Below are 13,202 nucleotides of genomic sequence, written 5' to 3' on the forward strand. Positions count from 1 at the left end.
GGCTATTAGTTGAAGAAGTTCAGCTATAGTCCATTTCAGTTCCTTGATGACCCTGGGATGGATGCCATCTGGTCCTGGGGATTTAGCACTCTTAAGCTTATCAATCTGCATGCATACCTCTTCTAGACTGACCATCAACCCTGTCAATTTCCCGTCTTCATTTCCAGCATATAGCCTGATGGGTTCCAGTATGCTGTGTATATCCTCTTCGGTAAATACAGATGCATAAAATGTGTTCAGTTTGTCAGCGATTACTTTGTCCTCCTTTAGCACTCCCTTTATTCCATGGTCATCCAATGGCCCTACCACTTCCTTCGCGGGTCGTTTCCCCTTAATATATCGAAAGAACGGTTTGAAGTTTTTCACTTCCTTGGCTATTTTTCCTCGTAGTCTCTTTTGGCCCCTTTTACCGCCTTATGGCATCTGCGTTGATGTTGTTTGTGCTTATTCCAGTTTTTATCCGTTTTTTTGACCTTTTCCATTTCTTAAATGAAGTTTTCTTGTCTCTGATCGCTTCCTTCACCTCTACAGTGAGCCACGTCAGTTCTTTGTTCTTTTTCCTCTTGGATCCCTTGTTGATACATGGTATATATAGATTTTGCACCTTGGTGACTGTGTCCTTAAAAAGGACCCAAGATTGCTTTAGTGTTTTTACAGTGCTTATCCTCTTCTTAATCTTCTTCCCCACAATGAGTCTCATCTCTTTGTAATTCCTTTTCGGAAGTTCAGTGCCGTGGCTGTCGCTCTGGACTGTTTCACCCCTGCGTCCAGGTCGAAGCGGACATATTGTGATCACTGTTTCCCAGTATCCCTTCTACTTCTACACCTTATGCTGTTCCTCGCAGTCCGTTTAGAATTAAGTCAAGAATTGAATTTCCTCTTGTATTTTCCTTGACAAGTTGTTCCAGGAAGCAATCGTCTACAGTATCCAGGAACCTGGTCTCCCTACCGCAGCCGGAGGTGCCTAGGTTCCAGTCTATCCCCGGATATTTGAAGTCACCCATGATAACTGGGTTGCCTCCCTTGCAGTTGCATTTAATCTTGTCTGTCATTTCTCCATCAATTTCTTCGGACTTCCCTGGCAGGTTTGTAGTAGATGCCGATCTTCTTTTCCAGTCCATTTGTTCCTGGAATTTTGACCCATAGAGTCTAACTTATCCGTCAGTTGTGGCGTGTTCTTTCTTTCTTTCCTTAACTCTATATGCATCTATTCAATTATTACTCCTCAATAGAAATCAGCTCTCTCAAACCTAAAAATGAAAAACCCCTACTTTTCATCAAGAAATTGTGTTAATAATAATAATAATAATAATTTTATTTCTTGTATACCGCTATACCATGAGGTTCAAAACTGGACAGGATCTCAAATAATATAATCTTTACTTTGAAAGGTTACCAAGCATTTGCAGGGAAACTTCAAAAAAAAGGTGGCTACGATCTCCCCAACTCGAGGCTTTAAGGCTAAAAAGCTCTTCCTTCTAAGTTGGGTTGATCTTTCCATGTCAGGAAACATTTGCACCTTAGCGCCACAAAACAAGGCATTGACTGTATAATATCTTGAGTGTCTTCAAGAAAATCAGTCAGGTCTATATTAATAGACTCCAACTGATCCATTCCTTTCTGCCTTAATATTTTTTGTTTTATTGTATCAAAAATCTGCATACCCAAAATTTCCCCAAGATACTTTTGAGAAAGGATTTCTGGGGAGATTAGATGAGTTTTCAGAAAATGTATCATTCTTAGGTTTCTTGACCTAACAGCGTTCTCCATAGATTCAAGTTTTAAATGAACAGTATGGGAATCCTTTTTTTCCATAATTGTCATAGATTTTAATATTGGAATCAACATTTTCCAGTTGTTCTACAACTTCTTTAGAAAATTCTTGTGATTGAGATACAACTGTTTTCAATAATTTCTCCATCCTCATATTAAGTAACCAAATATCCTTCAAGGAAACCTCTTCTGGAATTTCATCTGAGCCTACCAGCCCCTCTATAGAGGTAGTAAAAATTTAAGGCATTTTCAAAAATGATATATTACATTACATTACATTAGTGATTTCTATTCCACCTTTACCTTGCAGTTCAAGGCGGATTACATAAGAACTGTTATGATATTAAGAAGTAACTAATATAATAAAGGTACAATCGTATTCTGTATAGAACAATCTCAACTCAATGTACGTTGTAAATAGTTAAAGCAGGGGTTCATTCACTCAAAACATCACAAAAACAGGACAGTTGACAAAATCATAAATAAACGGAGAAAAATAAACCTCAATTGTGGGTCGCCAGGACTACACAAGTACCAAAGCTCACCACCTCATCACGGGTTTATGAAAAAAACTCCGTACAGTTATAAATTACTTTCATACTTCAGCATCGCTTTAGAAGAATATTTATCAAAAGATTCTCAAAGGATTTGAAATCAAACGTCCTGTAATTTTCTATAAATAAGAGAAACAGCCCCAAACTAACTAAATGTATGGCAATCAGCTACAGCTGTAGATAAATTCTAAACAACGTCTAATAGCGTGGCTAAACAGTTATGTATCTTAGCATGTATAAGAGAGTCAAGCACTCATCTGAAGAAACATCTTCATCCCGATAGATAAGATCTTCTATTTCGCCTGCGAGCAGGCTACTTCAGGGGATTATTTAACAATGTAGTCTCCACGCTGTCAGCTGTATAACGGGCGGCCAGGCTCTCTCAAAATGGCCCTCAGACCGAGATACGCGCCCCGACTCGTTTAAAAACTGGATCGAGTCGGGCGTCATGACATCATCGCAAAAACGCGAAGGGTCATAGGTCAATCCTTACTGCTTCACATATAATCCTCAATCCAGACCGAACAAATAAACCTTGCATTCATAAAAAAGGTTGCCACTCATATTCAGAATTTAAACCTAGTGGTTCTATAGTATGGAGGCGATTTATCCATTGTTGTTCCTTTTGCCATAAAAGATTTCTATGTCACCTCGTCTCATTGAAGGGATCACTTTCTCCACCACCCAGCATCTAAGGCTTTCAAACTTGTGTTTTAACTTTATACAGTGAGCCACTATTGGAGCTGTCATTTTACATGTATTTAAGCAACTTTTATGTTCAGTTATTCTTGTAGTTAAATTGCGTGATGTTTGGCCCACATAGAATAATTCGCATGGGCATTGTATTATGTAGATCACGTTAGCTGTTTGACAGGTGGAGGTATGTTTGAGAATGTGAGGTGGTGAGCTTTGGTACTTGTGTAGTCCTGGCGACCCACAATTGAGGTTTATTTTTCTCCGTTTATTTATGATTTTGTCAACTGTCCTGTTTTTGTGATGTTTTGAGTGAATGAACCCCTGCTTTAACTATTTACAACGTACATTGAGTTGAGATTGTTCTATACAGAATACGATTGTACCTTTATTATATTAGTTAATTCATTAACTGGCTTCATAGGAATTCATGATGGCACAGCTATGGGATAGCGGCTTTGGGTTCTCAGATGGTCAAAGGACCGAGATTTTACAAGCACCAGCTTTATCTACAAATGTAGAAACACATGGTACAGATCTAGCTTGGCTAGATATTGATAAAACTATGAAGCAAATTATTCAAATGGAGATGCAGAGTGCAAGTTTGGTTGAATATTGTAAACATGAAATCATCCCAAGGGGTCTTAGAATGAGAACAGCCCCACAAATGTTTACAGATAATAATGACTTTATTACAACTTGGAATCAGATTTTGAATCGTTGCTCTTTAGATCTAATGCTGTTACTGATCAAGACTTTACAATATAAGATTAATGAGAATAAAATAGTGTATGAAGGATTACTGGAAGAAGCACGTAAAAATACTGACTTTGACAACAAATTAACGGATTCAAACAATAAAATGGATAAATTACGAAGGGAAATTAGAACTAATAAGTTGAAAAAATATCAAAGAGACGAAAAAGACTATCAAACTGGATATGTCTATAGATGGATGAATACGAATTACAAAATGAAAAATGTGAGATTTACTACATCTGGAGATTCTTCTGAAAATTTGAGCAATGAGGGTACTTCTACATCCGAAGACCCGGATGGGGATCTAGGTCGACACAGGCAAGGGGCAGGTTCGATTCAAGGAGGCAGAGGGGTCCGAAGCAGAGGAACACATCGAGGCCGAACACGAACTCGACCCCAGAGGAAAAGGAATCAATAGTGATTAATATATCAAACCGTAATTTAACATCTGATGAAATAAATATTTTATCAAAAGGTTTAACCTTTGTTCCAACAGTTCCCCATAATTCCTTTCAAGCTCGGATAGATTTAGAGAAATTTCTACGAAGGTTAAATCTATGCTCTTTCTTTCACGAACATCCTAGTATAGAACCTGAAAAATCTTGTGTACGCCCGAAATCCAAATGGAACCCTCCGGGGCCTCCGAATCCTATTATACTAGCTTTCAAGAATCTAATGATTCAGGATTTACAACGAATGGATAAAGATGTTAAACAACGAAAGTATTATAATAATTTGACCTCCGCAGAATGGACAGCATTACAATCTCTACAAAAAGATCCCACAATAATAATTAGACGTGCTGATAAAGGGGGTGCGATTGTAATATGGGGTTTGGAATTATATTTAGCAGAAGCCAATAATCAGCTCTCTAAAAGAGATACATATATGAAAATGACTAGTGATCCTTCATTAGAAATATTTGAAAAAATTGCTCAAAAGAGTTCTGAAGCCTTAAAACAAGGCTTCATAACAAAAAAAGAATATATGTTTTTGACACCTCAACATTTCAAAATTCCCATATTCTATCTTCTTCCCAAAATTCACAAAGATACTCAACATCCCCCTGGACGTCCCATAGTCTCGGCTCGAGATTCCTTGTTGGAGAAGACAAGTAAATACATTGATATAAAGCTGAAGGATCACCTAAAGGATATTAAGTCATACATTCAGGACACTACACAGTTTCTTAAAATGCTAAATGACATCGAACCTGATACCTTACAAAATTGTACTTTAGTTACTTTTGATGTTTGCTCGTTATATACTAGCATACCCCAAGATGAAGCCCTTCAAGTTTTGGTCAACTTATGGAATAGGCAATATAACCCTGAGAGTGGGTTTGTACTATTTTTGAAAGAACTAAGTGCCATAGCTTTGAAAAATAACTACTTTATTTTTAATGGAGAACTTTTTAAACAACTTTCTGGCATAGCTATGGGCGCATCGTTTGCCCCAACCATAGCCAATTTATATATGGCGTGGTTTGAAGAGACTTTCATCTATAAATTGATAGGATTTCAATGGGTGTTTAAATGGTGGCGTTTTATAGACGACGTGTTTGTGATTTGGCTAGGAACCCAAGTCCAACTTCAAGAATTTGCTTCAGAGCTAAATCAGTGCCATGAATCCATTAAATTTACCATGTCATCTAGTAAAAACAAAATAAGCTTTTTGGATGTATGTATACAATTGGATGGGATCCGTTTAACAACATCGGTATTTCGAAAACCAATGGACAGAAATACACTGTTAAGATTTGACAGTATGCATCCAGTACACCTGAAAACCAGTATTCCCTTTGCCCAGTTTTTAAGATATAGGAGAATTTGCAACAGTAAAGAAAATTTTCTCCAAGAAGCAAAGGTACTGGAACAAAGATTAAAATCTAGAAATTATCCAACATCTATAATTAAGAAAGCAAAGAAAAGAGCGTTATGCAATCCCAGAGAGACATTACTGGATTACAACAAATCTCCTGAGAACAATGAACAATCTGAAATAATTCCTTGTATTATCAAACAGACATGTGCATCTCCACAGATGATTAAGAAATATAAAAAACATCTCCCACTGCTGAAAACACTTCCATGTTTTGCGAATAAAAGATTCATTTTTCCTCAATCCAGAAACAGAAACTTAAATGATTGGCTGTGTCATACATCTAAAGAAAAATTTACAGAAGAGAGTTTAGAATCTACTCTTGGACATAGCCCATGTGGACACTGCATTAATTGTAAAATTATGACCACTCTCTCGAATTTTATAAATCCTATTGATGGGAAAAATTACATTCTCAAACATACCTCCACCTGTCAAACAGCTAACGTGATCTACATAATACAATGCCCATGCGAATTATTCTATGTGGGCCAAACATCACGCAATTTAACTACAAGAATAACTGAACATAAAAGTTGCTTAAATACATGTAAAATGACAGCTCCAATAGTGGCTCACTGTATAAAGTTAAAACACAAGTTTGAAAGCCTTAGATGCTGGGTGGTGGAGAAAGTGATCCCTTCAATGAGACGAGGTGACATAAGAAATCTTTTATGGCAAAAAGAACAACAATGGATAAATCGCCTCCATACTATAGAACCACTAGGTTTAAATTCTGAATATGAGTGGCAGCCTTTCTTATGAACACAAGGCTCAGTTGTTCGGTCTGGATTGAAGAGTATATGTGGAGCAGTGAGGATTGACCTATGACCCTTCGCGTTTTTGCGATGACGTCAAGACGCCCGACTCGATTCAGTTTTTAAACGAGTCGGGCGCGTATCTCGGTCTGAGGGCCATTTTGAGAGTGCCTGGCCGCCCGTTATACAGCTGACAGCGTGGAGACTACAGTGTTAAATAATCCCCTGAAGTAGCCTGTTCGCAGGCGAAATAGAAGATCTTATCTATCGGGACGAAGATGTTTCTTCAGATGAGTGTTTGACTCTCTTATACATGCTAAGATACATAATTGTTTAGCCACGCTACTAAACGTTGCTTAGAATTTATCTACAGCTGTAGCTGATTGCCATACATTTAGTTAGTTTGGGGCAGTCTCTCTGATTTATAGAAAATTACAGGACGTTTGATTTCAAATCCTTTGAGAATCTTTTGATAAACATTCTTCTAAAGTGATGCTGAAGTGTGAAAGTAATTTATAACTGTACGGAGTTTTTTTCATAAACCCGTGATGAGGTGGTGAGCTTTGGTACTTGTGTAGTCCTGGCGACCCACAATTGAGGTTTATTTTTCTCCGTTTATTTATGATTTTGTCAACTGTCCTGTTTTTGTGATGTTTTGAGTGAATGAACCCCTGCTTTAACTATTTACAACGTACATTGAGTTGAGATTGTTCTATGATATTAAGAAGTACATATTGTTGGGGGCGCTAGCGAGCCTTGGAGAAGATGGCAGCTTGAATTTGAGCTCCGGCCGAACACTGCTTTTGAATTGTGATTACACACTTTTATTGCCATTACTCCTGCACGAAACTCGCTCCGTGTGCACTGGGATTCTTACCAGCACCCTTGCTGCACAATGTCAGCGTCTAAAGGTGGTAAGCGCACGAAAGTCGACCCTCTCTCCCCTGTCAAATCGCAGGCCTCTAAGCCTGAAGACGCTCCTATGTCGGCTTTGTTAGATGAATTGCGAGCCTTGAAAGACATGCTTTCCGAAACTAATGCAGGTTTTGAGGATATAAAACAAGATGTGTCTGTTATGAAAACAGATATATTACACTTCCGTACATGGGTGGAATCTCTAGAGCTTAAGCAACGCGCCACCGACGAGAACGTCAAAGATTTGCAGCGCCATTTTAAGCACGTGGTGCAGCTGGAGAAAGACCTGGATGAGGCAAACGATAGGGCCCGTAAGCGGAACTTTAGAATACTCGGCTTATCGGAGGGCTGGGAGGGCCAGAATCTGGTCAAGTTCCTACAAGATCACATCCCTACCTTACTAGACATCACTTTTGCTCAACCCTTTGAAATCGAAACGGCTCACCGCATTAGCTCACAGCGTGTGCCGCATGAAAATTTTCCTCGCCCGATCATTGTGAGCCTCCTGCGCTTTAGCCAAACCATCGAGATTATGCAGAAGGCTAAGATGAAGGCGCCCCTGAAATTTGAAGGCAAGAATTTGATGTTCGTCCCGGATCTCAGCAAAAATTCTGCACGTCTGTGGAAACAGCTTCTTGAATATCGGCCCAGGCTCAAAGCTCTCAACGCCCGCTTTGGGATGTACTATCCTGCTCGATTGCATGTTACTATCAACAATCGCACCAAGGACTTCACGGATCCTAACCAACTCGGCGATTTCCTGGAATCCATCTCTCCTAGCACTATCGATGCTACATGAACAATTTCTTCTAACTTAGCTGTTGTTTTGCCTGATTGCATATGACTACGCTGTTAGTGCATTGTTTATTCTCTGACTACTCTTTACCTTTTTTATTTCTTGACCTTCTATTCTTAATTGGCTCGTGCATTTCTTAAATGCACTCTGTCTTAATCACTTTTGACAGTGATGTAAACTATGTCACTTATTTCTCCTTTGCTCCATGCTGCTCTTCCCTTGCTACTCTCCCTTTCTCCGTGCTGATAATATGTTCAGACCTCACTTATGTTTTCTGCCAATGCCTCTATTTCATCGATCATTTACCTTCCTCCTTCTTCCTCCTTTTAACACGCTACTTGAGGCCTAATCATATTTCCTTTTTTCTTATTTCTCTCATCGCTTCCCTGTTTCTCTTGCCTTTTGCTTACATCTTATCCTGGCCTACTATGCTATCAGCTCTTCTCTCCTAATTATCTGCTATCCTATTTGCTGGCTTTATGAGTCAAGGATATCTCTCATCTTGTTTTTCTCTTTCTTTTTATATTTTTCATTCGACTTTGGTGTTGATGTTATTGTGTGTCCACACGGACATAACTATTGTGTATCACCATGAGCATTATTATGTTTACAGTGTTCTGCTTTGGCTTGTTCTGGCCTGTTGTCTTTTTCTCACTCACTAACCCGTTTTGTCCACTCCTTCGGCCAATGGTTTTAATTTGGCCTGGGGAGTTTACACTATATAAAAATGCTGTTTGTTTCCGTATACCTGTACACAATATATGCCTTAAGTATACATCCTTGTTATTATGCCTTTTAAATGTGTTTCCCTCAATGTGAAAGGATTGAATAACCCTTTGAAGAAGATCAAGATAATTTAATATTTGACTCAGTTACATCCGGATGTCGTTCTTTTACAAGAAACGCACCTTGATGCTTAGGAATCTTCCAAATTTCTATGTAACTGGGCTCTACCCCCCATTTTCTCGCCTGCTCATGACAAAAGGAATGGGGTTCTCATGTTGATAAAGAAACATCCTGATCTTCTGGTAATCGATCAAGCTTGTGATACTGAAGGTCGCTGGGTTAGAGTGTTATTATCCCATCGTCACTCATCCCTGGCCATATTTAACATCTATGCCCCCAACAGAGACTGCCCTGCATTTTTCCATGATGTGGCGAACTCTATCACCTCCCTGGGTGCTACACCAGTTCTTGTTGGCGGCGATTTCAACATTGCATTGGACCCCTTCTTAGATAGACAGTCGTCTGTTCCTCATAAGCCGACTAAAGCATGGATTGCTTTGCTGGATATTATTCAACATTTAAACTTATGTGACCCCTGGAGAATCTCTCACCCATCTAGACGTATCTTTTCTTTTTTTTCATCACCGCATTCTTCCTTTTCACGGATTGATTTTTTTTTTTTACATCTGCCTCCTTGCTTTCCAGTGTGGCTCGCACAGACATTCACTCCATCTTGGTGTCTGATCATGCTTTGATCAGCATTGAACTTAACTTGTGGAACTTAGCTACCCTGAGACTGTGTTGGAGGTTCGACTCTTCACTTCTGAACGATACCGAGTTTGTGGACTACCTAGTACCTCTAATTCATGATTTCTTGAATTCAACCAAGTTAATCAAACCACGTGGACCAATTACTGGGATACTCTCAAGGCATACTTACGAGGCTTAATAATCTCTTACAAAGCTAGGAAAAATAAAGAATCTGCATTACTTCGCTCTAAAATGGAAGCGCAGATTTCATCACTTGAAGCTCTCTTCAACAATGACTCTTCCAACATAGCTCTACTGAATCAGCTAGGGGATTATCGTCTCCGATACAATGCTTTATTAGCAGATACTGCCGGGAAGACCTTATTCATGAAAAACTCGACTTATTATGCTGAACATGACAACTCGGGCCACTTGTTGGCCAGCTACTTGAAATCTCAAACTGAAAGGTCCTTTATTACCTCAATAAAATCGAAAGATGGTGACGTTCTCACTTCTAAAATGGATATATTATCGAGATTTCACAACTACACCTGTCACTGCTAGAATTGAGGATTTCCTTCAGGGGATCACTTGTCCCAGCCTCACCCCTTCGGACAATGAGCTCTTCTGCTCCCCAATAACTGATGCTGATATTACAGATGCTTTATTATCCATGGCTAAAGGAAAAACACCTGGCCCAGACGGGTTCCCGGTAGAATTCTATGTCACCTTCCAATCTCTCTTTATCCCTTTATTACGGGACCTATATACATATCTGATCCAATCTCGAGAAATCAGAGGATCCTTCACTGAAGCTGTGATAGTGGTCTTACCCAAAACTGGCAAAGATAAACAACAAGTCCATAGCTATCGCCCTTTGTCCATGATAAATGTGGACGCTAAACTGTATGCAAAAATTCTAGCAGGCAGAATGCAACAGATTCTACCTCGGCTGATTTCATCTGAACAGACTGGATTTATGCAGGGTTGTTTCTCTCACGATAATACCAGGTTATTTTTTCATGTTTTACATTGAGTGGCTACTTTGGACACACCTCATCTGGCTCTTGGCCTCGATGCAGAGAAGGCCTTTGACAGAGTAGAATGGTCCTTCTTATTCTGTACTCTGAGGAGATTTGGCTTCTCAGAATCAGCCATCAATATGATGGTATTATATACCTCTCCTTCTACTAGAATCCTCATCAACAATCAGCTGTCGACCTTCTTTCATCCTAGCCGTGGCACACGACAGGGGTGTCCACTGTCGCCCTTGCTTTTTAACATTGCATTGGAACCACTTCTTCTATCCATCAAACAGAACACTGATATCAGAGGTGTAGACATAGAACAGTTCTCTGTCAAATACTCGGCTTACGCTGATGACATACTATTGTATACCACTCCGGACTCTATTTCTTACATCCTGGATACCATCACTGGCTATGCTCGTGTCTCTGGCTACAAACTTAACCAAACTAAATCTGAAATCATGCCTCTCAATCATCCGGAAGTCAATTATGATCTTCAACACTTCAATTTTGAATGGGCGGACACAGCATTGAAATATCTAGGAATATACTTTGCTCCAACTATTGATGAAACTCTGTCTCTCAATGCCAATAAACTGCTGTCTATGGTTAAGGATCTCTTGCCGATTAAGTACTATCAAAATGGTAGTGGCACCCAAGATCATATACTTTTTGTATATGATTCCCATTCTTTTTGTTGATACCGTTTATGCTACTATTGAAAGAGCTCTTGCTGTCTTTTTGTGGAACTCCAAACCTCCGAGGATAGCGCTGGTCAAACTGAAAGCTGGCAAGGAATTTGGGGGAGTCAACTTTCCGGATTTTCATTCTTATCATGCTGCCTTCCTACTTCAACAAACCTCCTATTGGTTCATGCCAACTACGTCTGTTTACTCGCCGTTATGGTATGCCTGGGAGTCATCCTTCTATAAAAACCAGCCTCTCCATCTTTTACCTTTTCAGCACTTGTCTAAATCTACATGCCCCATTTATCATAGCGCTAAATCTGCAGTGGCTATACTCAAGAAACACCTTGAGCACCCTTGGTCTACTACCATGTACGCTCCAATCTGGAATAACCCTGCCTTTAAAATTCAAGGCGCCTGTATTCAATGGCCTGATTGGCAAAGTTCTGGAATTTGGACTATTCAAGACTTACGTGACGATAACTCATGGCTGTCTTTCACCCAACTACAAAAGAGCTTTCATATTGCTAGTTCTCAGCACTTTCGCTGGATTCAGCTGATTCACTGCATTTCTTCAACCTTACGTGCCTCTCCACTCACATCCAACTCTCCTAGTCTGCTTTCTATGTTTGCTAAATTACATGCTATTAAGGGTTGTGCGTCTAGATGGTACAAATGCTTGCAAATGAAAAGTTTTCATCAGCCCCTTGGCACTGAGCAAACGTGGGAATTTGATCTGCAGACACCACCCTTACACGACGTCTGGAGGAGTGTGTGGCTTACCTCTTTGCGTTCCTCCTGTTCCTCTTCACTGAAACAAACCATATATTTTGTGCTTCATAGAGCGATATGGACCCCACATAAGTTGTCTCATTTCAAAACAACTGAACCCGGTCTCTGCTGGTCCTGTACCAAGGAACGTAGCACCTTCCTGCATCAGCTTTTTTATTGTCCTTTGATAAATCCATTCTGGCAGTCTATTTGGAAGAAAATTTGTGATGTTTTCAGTATTTCCACTACTCTTACTCCTGCTATTGTAATTCCTGGTACTCACACTCTTGCCCATGATTTGCATGAAGATGATAAGAAACTTTTCGCCCTACTTTTACACTTAGCTATAAAATTGGTATTGCAAAATTGGAAGAATTTATCAGTGGTAACTTATTCTATGTGTTGGAATATGATTTGTGTCACAGCGAAATATGAAAGAGCTGCCGCTTTCAAAAATAAATCTTTACACTCGTTTGAGCGACATTGGCGGTTCTTATTAGATGTTTCTCTATCACCCTTTATTTGAATTGTGAATTTCCTTATATGCTTTTTGGGTTATTCTGTGCATAACTTGTTTGGGACATGCTTCACGATCTGTCTACTATATGATTACCTGCTTAATATTGTGTGTTGAATTGGACATTGCATTTATATGTTATTTACCTTGTTGTCTATTTGTTATTCCTTTTATCAGAAATACAAATAAAACTTATTGAACTTAAAAAAAAGAAGTACATATTATTAAGATAATAAGAAGTACTTAAGGAATAGTTTCAACATTTTCCAATTTGCTAAGGAATAGATAGCTTTCAGGAGGAGTTTGGGATATGTTTGGTTTTGTTATATTGGTTTTATGTATTTTTTCAAGAGTAGGGTTTTTGTTTCTTTTTTGAAGGTTTTGTAGTCTGTTTTGGTTGGAGGATCAGTGGCTTCAATTAAAGCACCAGGACCAACTCTGGATCCTGTAACCTCAGAGGATGTTGGAGGGAGAGGAGGAGTTCGCTCGGGAGAACTAAGAGAAACTCTTGAGACCTGGTCTAATCTCTCTGCTTGAGAGGGGTCTGATACTGAAGTAATCACATGACGGTTCATTGAACCTATCATAATGGGTG

The 13,202-nt window shown here is 39.3% G+C and overlaps 1 protein-coding gene across 2 annotated transcripts in view; it reads left to right on the forward strand.

The window, feature by feature from the left end:
* The window catches only part of LOC117347239 (coiled-coil domain-containing protein 17-like), a 488,260-nt gene that overhangs the window by 134,643 nt on the left and 340,415 nt on the right, over positions 1 to 13,202 (forward strand). The gene's annotated exons all lie outside the window — the stretch shown is intronic.

The sequence above is a fragment of the Geotrypetes seraphini genome, chromosome 1, assembly GCF_902459505.1.
Source record: "Geotrypetes seraphini chromosome 1, aGeoSer1.1, whole genome shotgun sequence".
Lineage (NCBI taxonomy): Eukaryota > Metazoa > Chordata > Amphibia > Gymnophiona > Dermophiidae > Geotrypetes > Geotrypetes seraphini.